Source organism: Perissodus microlepis, chromosome 23 (assembly GCF_051167445.1).
Source record: "Perissodus microlepis isolate ML-2025 ecotype Zambia chromosome 23, ASM5116744v1, whole genome shotgun sequence".
NCBI lineage: Eukaryota > Metazoa > Chordata > Actinopteri > Cichliformes > Cichlidae > Perissodus > Perissodus microlepis.
Genome location: NC_140482.1, coordinates 18,994,621 through 19,007,316, shown reverse-complemented (window position 1 = coordinate 19,007,316; position 12,696 = coordinate 18,994,621).

Sequence of the window (12,696 nt, the reverse complement as noted above, 5' to 3'; positions counted from 1 at the left end):
TGACGAAACGTTGTGTTTACATGAACTGCATCAGCTTTCTGGGATTTCCTTACCAGGATGACTGAGAATGCATGAAGACTTTTTTGTTATTTAATTGGCTTGAAAGGCACCAGTAGCATAAGTATACAGTGCACAGGTTCAGGGATAATTGTAGCTGTCACTGTGTGTGACCACGTGGCCCAAGGCGTCTGACTTCGGCTCAGAAGATTAAGGGTTCAAGTCCCTCCATGGTTGCATTAGTTGCTTTCCTTTAACATAAAGATGTTCAGCTTGGTTAGAAGCCACAGTAGGCTCATGGCATTTACAGTGATTACTTTGTAGTGAGGGCACGTATCACCTGCAATTGAAAACAGCATCCTTTGGGCTTTGCTGTCATGGTGGTGTGTCCATTGGGGGTCACCGTTGTGGTTACACTCCACCGGTGCCCACTAAATTTTTGTGACAATTCCTCCCTGAGGAGCTGCTGTCTTGCCTGCTGTTATGTCCTTGTGTTTGTCTTGTTATTGGTGGGTCTGCTGCTTCTTTGTTCTCCTGATGGTACTTGACCACCGCTGTATGGTTCTTCTGCTTTTTTCCGCTGACTGACAGCTCCGTATCCAATATTCCTCTGTCCATGTCCAAACCATGCCAACTTCAGCACCCAAACTTTTGAACAATCTGCTTCAGCCTATCAGGATGGCTGAATCAATAGTTTGTTTGAAACAACTTGTTTGTGTATGCAAGCTTTTCATTAAAATTCATCCCAGAAATGTTGGGTTAAATGTAAAACCATATGTTTGACTGTGCTGTAACATGTATACTTATTTAATATACTCTTACTTAATATTTTTTTAAATGTGTTTTTTTTTTTTTTTTTTACTTTTTATGGCAAACAGGTATCCTTTCCTCTTTGCATCAGTGTAGAACAAACAGATTAAAATGCTTCATTACCTTGTTTATTTGATCACTTAATGCTCACAGGGCTCAGTTAGCTTAATCTTTCTGTGGTTGTTCATTTTTAGACATTTATCTTTGTTATTCTATGTTTTATCTTACTTTGTTTTTATTTATTCTGTAACCTCATTGTTGATGAACTCGGCCTTGACATGCAACAGTGTTTGTGATTAGTGTTAGACTGTGGGACTACGTTGTGTGGGAGTAGCGGTGAACAACTTGCCCTTTTTCTGGGATTAATAAACAACAACAACAACAAACTTTATTTATATAGCACATTTAAAAACCAGTGGTATACCAAAGTGCTTAACATAGGAGAGGGTCAGATATAAGCAAAAGAGAAAGATGAAGGCCATGGCAAAGTACCAAACATGCTAGCAGGTTAATGGCATTAAAAACACAGAAACAACAGAAATACATATAAAAGCATAATAGAACATTATGTGTAAAAGACAAAAGAGTCAAGAAAAATTTAAAAATAATTAAAAGAGGTTAAGAATAGAACAAAAGTAGCAACAAGCATTAAACTAACTAACTAACAAGCATTAACTGGTAAAGAAGGCGAGATTAAATAAACAGGTTTTTAACCGCGATTTAAAGGATTGAATGGAATCAGACTCATGGATGGCAATGGGGACGTTATTCCACAGATCAGGTGCAGCCAAGGCACCTCTAGTCTTCAGCCGGGATCTCGGCTGTACCAAAAGTGACTGGGAAGATGATCTTAGTGCTGTAGCAGGGGTGTATAATCTAAGTAGTTCAATGAGGTAACTTGGTGCTAAATTGTTAATAATTCTAAAGGTGAGCAGCAGGATTTTGAATTGAATGCGATACTTAACAGGAAGCCAATGCAGGTCGGCAAGGACAGGGATAATAGAGGCATGCTGCCCGGTACCAGTAAGGAGACGAGCCGCCGCGTTGTGAACAATTTGCACTCTATGGAGAAGAGTAGAGTTAAGACCAAAGTAAACGGAGTTGCAATAATCCAACCTAGATGTCACGAAGGTGTGGATAAGCTTTTCCAGGTCCCTGTGCGGGACATAATGTCTGGCCTTGCAATTAAGACGCAATTGATCAAAGCAAGATTTGACAACAGTAGACACTGGTTTGTCGAATTTAAAAGAGCTGTCCAGTAACACACCCAGGTCACTAACAGTGTCGGTAAGGAAACTGGCAAAGGAACCAAAGGCCACGAGGGATATTATTGTCAAACACAAGGATTTCAGTTTTCCTGTCATTTAAGATAAGAGAGTTACCTGAGACCTCACGCATACACTCACAAAAACATTGCAAAGACACAATAAAGCTTATCTAAATCTGAATTTTTGCTGTGCGTCACTAGGCCAGTTAGCTCAGGTGGTTAGAGCATGGTGCTAAAAGACCAAGGTCATGGGATCAACTCCCATACTGGCAATAAGGTAGTTAGGTTAGCACTAACTTAATTGCCTTAAGTTAAAATTAACTTATGACAGTGTCTGCAACCCACTTGCTTAACTGTAACGACCTCAAGCATTGTATTTCTCTACATGATAAGTTTTGACTCTTTCCTTCGAAGTAATTGGCTGCGCGCTCTGCAGGTTTTCAGGTCAGTTAGCTCAGATGGTTAGTAAATGGTGTCCAAAAGACTAAGTTCATGGGTTCTCCTCAAATACTGGCAATAACTTAACTGCCTTAGTGATAAAGCAGTTAAGTTAGCATGAAATTAACCATATTGATGATGGCTTAAGTTAGCTGTACCTGTTGTGCTCACTCTGCTTTTCCCTGCCATGTCTTCTGAACACTGTGAAGAATTTCTGATCTTGTCCATCTCTTCAACTCCGTCACCTTCAGCTCTTCCTCTTGTCTCTTCTACAAGTTGTTTTAGATAGTTGACGCAAGGTATTTAAATTGATCTACTTTCACCTTTCCACCTCTCGGTCATTCACAAAGATGTATTCTTTCTTGCTTGTATTGACATTCATTCCTCTCTTCTCCTTACCAGGATGACTGAGAATGCATGAAGACCTTTTGGTTATTTAATTGGTTTACAAATAAAATAACAAAATCTTTGTAGATTCCCGAGGCCTCCATACTTGCTGAGTGTAACGTGGGAAAAAAAGTATTCCCACTGAGTATAATGGCTGGTTAGCTCAAATACTTAGAGCATGGTGCTACTAGCACTAAGGTCATAGGTTCAACCCTCATACTAGCCACTTATAATTACAGCTGTTGGTGGTAATTGCTTTAATCATAAGATAGCTTAATCTTATTAAGTTGACTGCTTTACTAGTTCTGCTCAGTCTGCTTTCATTGCCTTGCCATCATGAAATGCTTCTGATAGCTGTGACAAATTTCATTAATTGTATCAGGTCACGATTCTAATAACCAAAGCAGGTTTTCGGATCAGCTTCCTTCTTTAACAATCAGCTAATTTGTGACCTTGGCAATCTGCCAGCAAAGCAAGCAATCACAAGGAGGTTTTCACCAAAGTTGACAACCGATCTCTAGGCCTGTGTGAATGGTGGCTAAGTGCTAAATAGTGATGTCCCTGGGTGTGGTGTGCTCGATTAAGGAAAATAGGGAGGCAGTCAAGAACAAGGTGTGCAGCTGGAAGGACGTCGAGCTGAGCATCAGGCTGAAGCAATTGCTGGTTTCTAAATTGACTCCCATATAAATTTCTACAAGGACAAACATGATTTGCATAAAACATGATCAGTTTTAGAATGCCTACAAGAATTCCTATTTTAAGTGGTCTTATTGTAAGCCAGTTGGCTGAGTTGGTTAAGGCTTGGTGCTAATCACATCAACGTCATGGGTTCAAACCCCATCCTGGCTGTAAGGAGAAGTAAGTTCCGGTCGAGATAATAAGGTCTGAACTCTCCTCCTTATTATGCTATGCTGTTTCCAAAAAGTGTGTGTCATGCATGTTGTCTAATTAGCTAGAATTTCACTCAATAAAACTCCAGCACTTTAGTTAAATCCTGCTTCATGAACGCCTACACATCCACAGCTCACTCTAAGGCAAATATGAGGCAACTTGTTCTGCCAAAGCTACATGGGAGGACATAGCCCCTCCTGCAAGAGTTTACTCCCAAGGTGACTATTGTGAAGTAGTTGAAAACCAGTGACACCATAATAAGAAATAACTGTAGTGCATAGTATGTGAACTGCATGTAATATCAGATAACTAAATAAAGAAGTTACTTTAAAAAAGGACTTGGAGGCCACTTCTGGCTTATCTCTAAACAAGTGACATTTTTGAACATCACTTGTCTAGAGCATACCTCCATCTCGATCATCCAATTAAGGTTTAAAATTAAAATAACAAAGTCTAACTAGTTTTCATGTGAGACAAGGCATCTCACTTCAGATCAGAAGATTGTTTTTGTTTTTTTGGTAACTCAGACTACCTAAGTTACCAAAAAACCGGCTGCGGGTCACTTATCAGGCTAACACAATATTGCGAACTTACCTTGCTTGCTGGTGCTTGGAGGTTCTCTTCAATAAATTGAGTTTCTCTCTGACTCCTCTCCTCCTACTGCAACTGAACCATTTGAATGACAATCCAGTTCTTTTCCTCATTAATAAAATTGTTGTCAAATTCCCTTATCCTATACCTACATGTCTTCATATCAAGATCATTTCTTTTACCACTAAGTGAGAAGCGTTTGTGTTCAAGGCTACGAAAACATTATATATTTTAATACCATCCCATGGTGTCTCATCCAGTTCATCCAGATCTCATTTCCACAACAGATCTTGTTGGTATCTTCCTTCTCGACACTTTTAAAGCTGTCATACATCAATACAGGGCTTTTCCTCTCCACTCGCACCGCTGTTTTGGCTATATACCCTGTATATAACCATTTTCATTGTCTAATATTATACTGTTATCTTACTTTGCAAAATCAGCTGCTGTGATTGTCTAAGCTGATAAGACACTACTTGTCACTTAACTGCCTTACAGCTAAGGTAGTTAAGTTGTTGCCAGTATGGGGGTTGACCACATGACATTGGCATCATCAGTACTATGCTCTAACCATGTGAGCTAACTGGCCCACAGAAGCACATGCATTAAAGTAGATTAATTTTCCCACCACTTGTGACTGCAAGTTACCCGTGGTCTCCCAATCTAGCTATGACTGTGTTTAGATGAAAGAGGTGGTGCTGATGGTATCTGAGCAGTTACAAATATGAACATGTGTGTTTGCAGCATAAAACTATAATATTAGAAATACACAAAGAGGTTACACATAGTACACTATGAGAGCAGAAGGTTCAACAGCAAACCATAGTCTTGAGTAGGTTAGGTCTGCAGCACACATTACTATGGCGATTACAGGGAGTGCAGAATTATTAGGCAAATGAGTATTTTGTCCACATCATCCTCTTCATGCATGTTGTCTTACTCCAAGCTGTATAGGCTCGACAGCCTACTACCAATTAAGCATATTAGGTGATGTGCATCTCTGTAATGAGAAGGGGTGTGGTCTAATGACATCAACACCCTATATCAGGTGTGCATAATTATTAGGCAACTTCCTTTCCTTTGGCAAAATGGGTCAAAAGAAGGACTTGACAGGCTCAGAAAAGTCAAAAATAGTGAGATATCTTGCAGAGGGATGCAGCAGTCTCAAAATTGCAAAGCTTCTGAAGCGTGATCATCGAACAATCAAGCGTTTCATTCAAAATAGTCAACAGGGTCGCAAGAAGTGTGTGGAAAAACCAAGGCGCAAAATAACTGCCCATGAACTGAGAAAAGTCAAGCGTGCAGCTGCCAAGATGCCACTTGCCACCAGTTTGGCCATATTTCAGAGCTGCAACATCACTGGAGTGCCCAAAAGCACAAGGTGTGCAATACTCAGAGACATGGCCAAGGTAAGAAAGGCTGAAAGACGACCACCACTGAACAAGACACACAAGCTGAAACGTTCATGTGAGTAGTGTGAGCTTGTGGGCCTCAGCAGCAGTAAAGCTAGCTGCTGCTAGTGACAGGGTGGGCTTGTGGGAAGTGCCTCTTCATGGTGTGGAGTTTTTTTGTTAGGTTGTCGGGTTCTTTGTTGTTGTGACCTTTTTTTCTTTTTTTTGTAGCGTTATTGGTAAAACGGCGTTGCTAGCTCTTTATGTTAAGATTTTCTATAATAAAAACTATTTTATTTACTAAAAACCTCTGTTTTCCTTTGATTCTGTTCTGGACCCATTTGTTACCAGTCCCCACACACACCCCTCGACCTTCATCGTTGGGACGTAACAAATGTATAAATCTTCTGTTAATAATTTTGTTCTTGAACATTACTTGATTTCTTGCATGCAACCAACAGTGATTGGTCCATAGCACTCAGACTACAAGTGAAAACCACAAAGCTTATGGTACCAACAGGCTTGTCCCATATCTTCATATCAAGGTCATAATTTCATTATATTCCAGCAATGATCTCTGCAAAAATTGCTTAGCTGCATCCAACCAAGCATGATTAGTTGGATAGCACTTGGATAGCAAGATTAAAACAGAAAGCTTATAGTGCCAACAAAACTTGCACCATGCCTACACATCTTTATATGAAGATATGTCAGAAGTGCAAAACAGTCCAGAACATTAGATGTGTAACTGATAGTAGTTTTGTGTTCTGCCAGTTAGACCAACAACTCCAAACAATGGGTAACCATGTCTAAGGTTACGTTCCTACAATGATCTCCCAGCAACAACAGATTGTTGGTGCTACAAGGAACCAAAGCTCAGACAAACCAGACAGATTACAACACCAAACTATGAAAGCCTCTCATACCTGTAAAGCAAAGCAGGGTTTCATCTTATCCTGTCCAGGTCAATTCAAGGTCAACCAAGGTTTTGAGTACTATCAGATGTGTTCCTTCTTACTGGGGTATATTGCTATGGTAACTTGTGATATAGAGCTAACCTGCCTCAGGTCAGGTAATGTTCTAGATTAACTCTCATTTAGTTTTGAAGCTTTTCTCCTGAAGACCTCACCAATGGCCAAAAGTAATAGATAAAAAATTAAATCACTATCTACTACAGAAATGTATGTTTTTGACAGTTGCTTGACAAAAGGATAGTTTTGACTGTTGGTATTTTGTTTTAGCCAGGATTAAATTTGAAATAAATTGTAATCTCTTGTTTCTGGTTATGTGGATTAAAGTGTGAAATAACCTTTTTAATATCTCACTTTGGGTTCAAAGCCAGCAGCAGTTCTTCAAAGATGTATTCCAGCACTTCAGTCCTGTTTTTGATCCCTAAACAGGTAGTTTACCTGCATTAAATCAAAGCTTGTACAGTGATTTTGGTGGTTAATGCTGGAAAAAGTTACATTTTTACCTGGACCCATGAGGCCAGTTAGCTCCGATGGCTCTAGTATAGAAATAAGCAGACTGGTAAACTATCCACAAAATGATTGCATAGATAATTAAATTATAAGTGCTAGCATTTAACTAACTAACATCTTGTAGTTTCTGCTTGTGTGGGCTACACTGCCTAAGTACAAACATTGTTTTGTGCCCGCTGTAAGTCAGTTAAGCACTTCTGCATTCAATAAAGTTTTCAAGTACGGACTTCTATGTAGCTGATGTAGCAACAACTACACATGCACCACAGGTGGAGGGTCTCCAGCTGTCCATTTCTGTGTCTGCAGCCATGTGTAATGGGGGCTTTTGTCTGTTCAACCAAAGTTAGAATCCTTCTACATTAGAGCACATGGTCAATCACATCTGGAGCTCTTGCTTTAGAGTCAGGATTAACTATTAAAGGGTGGTCCTTGAATTCAAACCAAAAAATTGCTCCTACAAGAATATTTCCTCAATTTAAAGAAAACAAGATTCAGAAATTGTAAAGAAAAGCAACAAAATAAAATATGTAACATCCTTCAATTCACACTTTTAATGGATTGTTTGAATAGTCCTGTGAGATTACGGCGTAGTATTCAAGGTCACTGGATGGAGTAGGCTGAGTCACATTTTTCTCCGTTTAGCTGTAAAACAAACCTTCACACAGGCGTTTGTAATCACCATGAAAAAACAGGTGTGATTTGTGCAGATGATATTATGAGGCAGTCATCTCTACAATGTGCTGAATTCCCCAGATGACTTCCTCCAGCGCCCAATCTGACCTCTGACCTCCCTTCACTCTTTGTGTTTCCAGTAATGGAGAACAGAGCCGTTTATTACATGATAAACCGTGTCTTTGTTTGATGATAAATACACTCCTCACGCGGACGTCTACAGACTGTTTCATTGTTCGCTTCAAACACTGAAACTCTGTGCAAAGAAGCTAGCCGAGAATCGGCCAAACATGCTGGAAACCGGACTCACAGGGTCTGGCGAGGGAGCACCATCAATCATGTCTCTCTCTGTCTTCATTTGTTTTAAAAATCTGTCTGCTTTTTGCTGTCAGAGTGAGACGTCCTCCTGAGACTGCTGTTTTAAAACTAATATTAGCTCATATTAAATGTAACGACAGGTCATGTTCCCCCACTGTGTAGCATCCCCTCTTCTTTTAACAACAGTCTGTAAAAGCAGTCTGGGTCGAACAAAGGTTTTGTAAATTGGATATAAAAAATATATAATTCAACACTAATAAAATAAAATTTTATTATTAAACTTTGGAAAAAATTTTAATTTCCTTCCTCTTGTCTTCTCCATGTCCTCCTTCATTACATTCATGAATCTTCCTCTTTTCCTTCTGCCTGGCAGCTCCATCTTTAACATCCTTTAACCTCCTTGCAAATAGTTTGTCTCTTGTCTACTCGTCCCTGCCTCTGCTAAATCATTTTATAACTTTATATATGCAGTATATGCAATTTAAGTATTATAAAAACTACTAATCAGTTTTATGACCTTAAATCTACAACATCACAGTGAGGCATGGGGACACCAATTTAGATGTCCATGTAGGTTCTCATATACGGGTCCTCGCCCACTAGAGTTAAAGCAAAGAGTTAGCCTTTATTCAGTCATATGCGTGCCCAGATAATCCGTCATTTGGTAGTTTTATATGTTTTATTCTACATTTATTTATGATCTAAGACATTAAATCCAGGAAGGAAGCGTGTCCCTGTGATGACTTACACATGTGCACGACCAGGTGAAAGTATGTCAGATACTGTAATGCATTCTTCGGCTGCTGACACTGTTTTTATCCCAGTGTCTGATCTATAGAATGAGAGCAAACCCTCAGCAGATCAGCCTCTTTCTCTCTGTCTCTCTCCAGTGTTTAGTAGCATTTTTCCTCCCAGGAGACGGCGTTGTGTAAAAAGCTGAGGAGTCTATGGTCAGCACCTCCCACCGGGCTTCATCAGGCCACTGAGTCACAGCCTGGCAGCCAACCAGAACGTGGGATTAACACACAATTAAGCTAAAGGTTTAAGTTTTTCCCTGAAGGATATCAGTTATTTGTAGTTTTTAAATTAGTTTTTACTTTCTGGGGTCTGATATGTTTACAGCAGACAGCCTCTGACATCTGAGCTCAAACGCCTGCAAACAACAAGCTGAGATACGCTCGAGCCTAAAAGAGTAAAACCTTAAAGAATGCTGGTCACTGATAGTTACACTCAAATCAGACTAAAAGGCTTCATAATGAACTGTAGAGTCACCATAAATCCACCAGCTCATTCAAATGATCTTACTTCAAATGGTTTTAAGGCATTAGCTCATCTTTTAAAGTGAAATGCATCTGATTATAATGCACAGTAAATGCCATCTTTTGTTCTAGTGCAAACTTAAAGTAAAGGCTGTAATTCCTGGTTGACACCTCTGGAGGACAGTGTGAGGCACAAACATCAGTTTCTTTGACGAGCAATCCAAGCAGCAGGCAGTCAGCTCAGTCTGTCAGCTGTATGTAGTTTTCCCCACACTTTAGATGACTTTATGTTGAAAGTTTTTCCTAAAAATAAATAAATGAGTAAATAAGTAAGGAAGTTAAAAAAAAAAACCCTAATGTTTTTCACTTGGTTTCAGTAAACTCTGCATCATTTATAAGTCAATATGTGGCTTTTTTGCATCAGTTCAGTGATGTTTTCTGACACTCACAGTTTTTTAAAAGCAGTTTTACTTTTTATTTTCTTCTGTGTTTTGTGGTTGTTTGTGGCTACGTCTCTTTTTTCCATTTTAAATTCATTTCAGATTGTTTTGTGTCTTTATATATTATTCCTGTAAAGCACTTTGTAACAGATTCCTGTCTTAAAACGTGCTTTTTAAATAAATGTTACTTTTACTTACTTACTCTTTCTTGGGTTTGTTTTTTGTGCTCCTGGTATTCTTTTATTTTATTTTTGTTTGTTGGGACTCTGCATCTTTTCTCCATCTCCATGTGACTGTTTTACGTCTTCTTATGTTCATTAAAAGTTTTATTTTAGAATATATGGCTGTCGTATATGGCTATATGGCTGGGTTGACTGTTTCATACGGAGCCCCGCAGGGGACATGGGAGAAAAAAAAATTAAGACGGAGCTCTCGCAAAACAAACTCGGGATTTCGCAAAACTTTTGCGAGCTCTCGCAAAGCAAACTCGGGATCTCGCAAAACAAACTCGGGATCTCGCAAAACTTTTGCGAGATCTTGCAAAAGTTTTAGCCACATTCTTCGGACGCCGGCTCGAAGCCGACCGGGAGGTCGAGGCACGATGTGCCGGGAAAGCGGTGTTCCTCCCGGCTGTAGTAGGTCTCGACCTCCCATTAGCTCGAAGCTAACGGGAGGTCTCGACCTCCCGTTAGCTTCGAGCTAACGGGAAGAATGCGGCTAAAACTTTTGCGAGATCCCGAGTTTGTTTTGCGAGAGCTCGCAAAAGTTTTGCGAGATCCCGAGTTAGTTTTGCGAGATCTCGCAAAAGTCCGTCTTAATTTTTTTTTCTCCCATGTCCCCTCTGGGGCTCCGTAGTTTCATTCTTTGTGATTATTTGATAACTTGCTGTAGTCATTTTCTACCATTAGGGGTCTTTCAGCAGTTGTTTTGCATCTCTCTTTTTTTCTGGGTTGTTTTGCAGCTTTTTGTGGTTAGTTTTATTTTTGTCTGAGTCTTTTTGTGTGGATTTTTTTGTAACTGTGGTGTAACATTCTTTTACAGTTGCTTTTTGTGGTATGTTTTCATGTTACCTTTTGATATCTTTGCAGACTGTGATCCTTTTCCATCTTTTTGATGTAATTCTGGTTTCTTTTTCTATCATTTTAGCATCAGTCTGATCCTTTGAAGTGATTTTGTATCTGTTCTTTCACATTGTAAATCTTTGCCATCATTTTTGGGGGGGGTTTCTTGAGATTTTTTTTTTTGAGCTTTTTGTGGCTTTTGTGATGGATTTGTTTTTTCTCTTTGTGGTGTGTTTGCATAATTGTTTGATAATTTTGGCATAATCTTCTCTTTGTGGTTGTCATCTTTCTTTTTGTAATTCTTCCAGATAATTTTCGGTCTGTGTGTCGCATTTGTTGTTATTCTTTATCCCTTTGTTGTATCTTTTTGAGTTATTTTATGTCCTTTAGGGATTTGCTTGTGCCACTGTGTGTTTTCGGGTCTTTCCATGGCTGTTTTATTCCTCTGTAATTGTTTTGCATCTCTTTGTGGTCATTATGTGTCTTTTTTGTAAATGTTAAGCATGATTGCTATGTTTTCGTGGTTGTTTTGCATCATTTAGGGATCATTTTGTAGCAAGTTATCATTAGTTTGGCCCTTTGTGGAGTCATTTTGCGTTGCTGAAGGATCATTATACACATTTGAGGTTTGTTACTAATCTTTTTTTGTGGAGTTTTTGGATTCTTGTGGAGGTCATTGTGCACCATCGGTCACGTATAATTTTCCCTGGCTGTTGTTAGCTTCTTGGTGTGCATTTGTCTGTTTTTATTTTGTGGCTGTTTTATGGATCTCTGGCTATGTAGTTGGAAGTGAAGAAACTTGTGACGGTAGAACAGGTAAAAGTTGTGGCCTTAAGGTGGTGCTAGAAGACAGTCATTCATCATACGTCCTCATGAAAATATCTTTCTTGTGAACATTTTGTTGATAAATTGCTGATAGGAGGTTTAAAGCTTTAACATGACATGCACTGATGGATTTGTAGTAGCAAAAACACCCAGACATGATTTAAATAAACTACAAAAACTGATGGAATAGACACACTGTGTATCAAACAAACACATTGTGTATCAAACGTGCATCATCGTGTATCTATAATAAGCTATAGAGACAGCTTGTTGCACGCTGAGGTTTGTCCAGCTCTTCATGGAAAGCCATCCTGTCCGTGCTGATCCTGTTTTCTGGCTGCCGCTGTGTTGAGGTGGTGTGGTAATCTGGACAGATCCTCAGTCAGTCCCATCTGGCTCATTTTGTTGTTCACACAGCGGCAGGCAAAGTGTCATAAACACAGATAAGGCCGGGAGGAAAATGTTTTGTGAGGGTCAGGGCTGCTGCGAGCATTACAGTGCTGGCATTACGCTGAGTTATGGCTGCAATCAAGCCACTCAGGTGATTTGTGAAGGTCGCCTGGAGCGCAGAGGAAATCATTTTTCCTTCATGTCTCTGCAACACTCTGTAGCTACAAAATGACATTTCACAAAAACAAGTCAGCTTTACATCCAGTTTCTACATCTGATCTGAAAAATGTTGTTATAACAAGCACCATCCATATTAAAGACACTTCAAGTCTAACCGTAGCCATTTTTCTCTTTGTAGTAATTTTTCTGACTGTGTGCAAACTATTCATCACCTTGAGGTCTATTGCACCAATTTCAAGATAGCAGACACATTTTGGCCTCATCCGGTTTTCTTTCAGTCACTTACAATTCAAATATG